Here is a 1785-nt window from a genome sequence, read left to right as displayed (position 1 = left end):
CAGGAGTTCAGGAAAGGTCAAAAGGAGACACCGCCTGTCCGTCTGCTTCCCAGAATCCCTCTCGCTAGCATCCATCTTGGCTGAGCGATGCTGCGCCACCAGGGAAGACTTTGAATTAGAATGATTGGCCAAAGACCACCCGGAAACTAATCCCATCACCATTAAATCTGAGACTGCTAGCCAGGCAGCAGAGCTGTTCTCCTGGGTTCCCTTACCGTAGTGCTCTCCTCCCGGGTGCTCTTCCCAATAAAATCTCTTGCTTTGTCAGCACGGTGTCTCCTCAGACAATTCTATTCTGAGTGTTAGACAAGAGCCCGTTCTTGGGGCCCTGTAGGGGGGCCTCCCCCTTCCTACAACAAAACCACAGATTGCTCTTTGAGGAAGTGATTTTCATAGGAGATAAGACCCACAGATGCTGGCATTTGGTCGGGGGCAGGGCTCCCCAGTAGAAAAACCTAGAGGAAAGCCTGCTAATTAACAAGCTCTTCCTTCCAACTTATTCACATGATATGTAGGTTTCCTATTAACAACTTTGGTTCACTTTCTGAAATATGAATGTACATTCAAGGAGTGACATACATTTTAAGAAAAGCCCAGACTAAGTAGAAGGAAAGTCTTATAATTAATGACCCTTGAGAAATAACCAAATCATTTTCAACCATGAAACAGTATGAAAAAAATTACTTACATAGAAATGAGCTCTGGAAAAGTGAAAATATGAGAACAGAAATTCTTTTAAAAAATCAGTAAAATGATTGGAAAATAAAGTTGTCAGGAAGTTTCCCCCAAAGAAAAAGGATGGGATATAGAAAAAAAAAAAAAAACTAGAACATGAATCAAAGGGAGCCAATGGCTGAATTATAAGAGCTTCTGAAAAAGAGAATCAAGTCTGTGGAGAGAAAAAATATTATCAAGAAAATTATTCAAGAAAATTTCCAAAAACTGAAGGACATGAGCTTTGGGAATGCAAAGGTACTTTGAATACGCAGAACAAAAATGTACACACTGCTATATTTAAAATAGAAAACCAACAAAGACCTACTATAAAGCACAGGGAGCTCTGCTCAATGCTCTGAAATAACCTACATGGGAAAAAAATTTGAAAAAAGAACAGATACATATATATGTATAAAAAAACAAGAAAATAAACCTGGAGTAGATCTTTAAACCAAAATAAATAAAGGATTCCAAAACACTTCACTATGAAATTTCTGACCCCTAGGAAGAAGGAGAATATCCTAAAAGTTTCCTAAAATCTTTCCCATTAAATATCATGGTTCAGAAGGGCATCATATTTCTCGATAATAATGCTAGGACATAGAGAAGCAAAGTCTAAAAACCTGAAGAAGAGGAATGGCTAGTTTACCCTGGCCTATCCATCAACCTTCTACCGGTAGGATAGAAAAAAGATAAACATCTCTAAAATGTCACCTTCCATGAATCCTTTCTCATAAAACTAATGGAAGACTTACTTCACCAAAACTAGGTCATGAAGCATGGAAGAGAAAGACACTCCCCACGCCCTCCCTAAGAAGGCAGGGATCCCTAAGAGAGACAGGCAGAGGGGAAGCAGGAGGACTGAGAAGCAGGGTCCCAAGAGGAGAGCTGTCGATCACTATCAAGTGCAACCAGTCCACATTGGAGCAGGGCACAGAGAGCAAGAATGAGGATTCTAAGAAAAAAATTGTAAGATGATAACAGAGTCCGTGATGTGTCTGAATGGTTGGAAGATTGATAGCTCTCTTTGCATGTGTACGACCAAAATGATAGTTATGTAGAATACAA

Source organism: Bison bison, unplaced genomic scaffold, assembly GCF_000754665.1.
Source record: "Bison bison bison isolate TAMUID 2011002044 unplaced genomic scaffold, Bison_UMD1.0 scf7180017864037, whole genome shotgun sequence".
Taxonomy (NCBI): Eukaryota; Metazoa; Chordata; class Mammalia; order Artiodactyla; family Bovidae; genus Bison; species Bison bison.
This window is presented reverse-complemented; position numbering follows the sequence as displayed.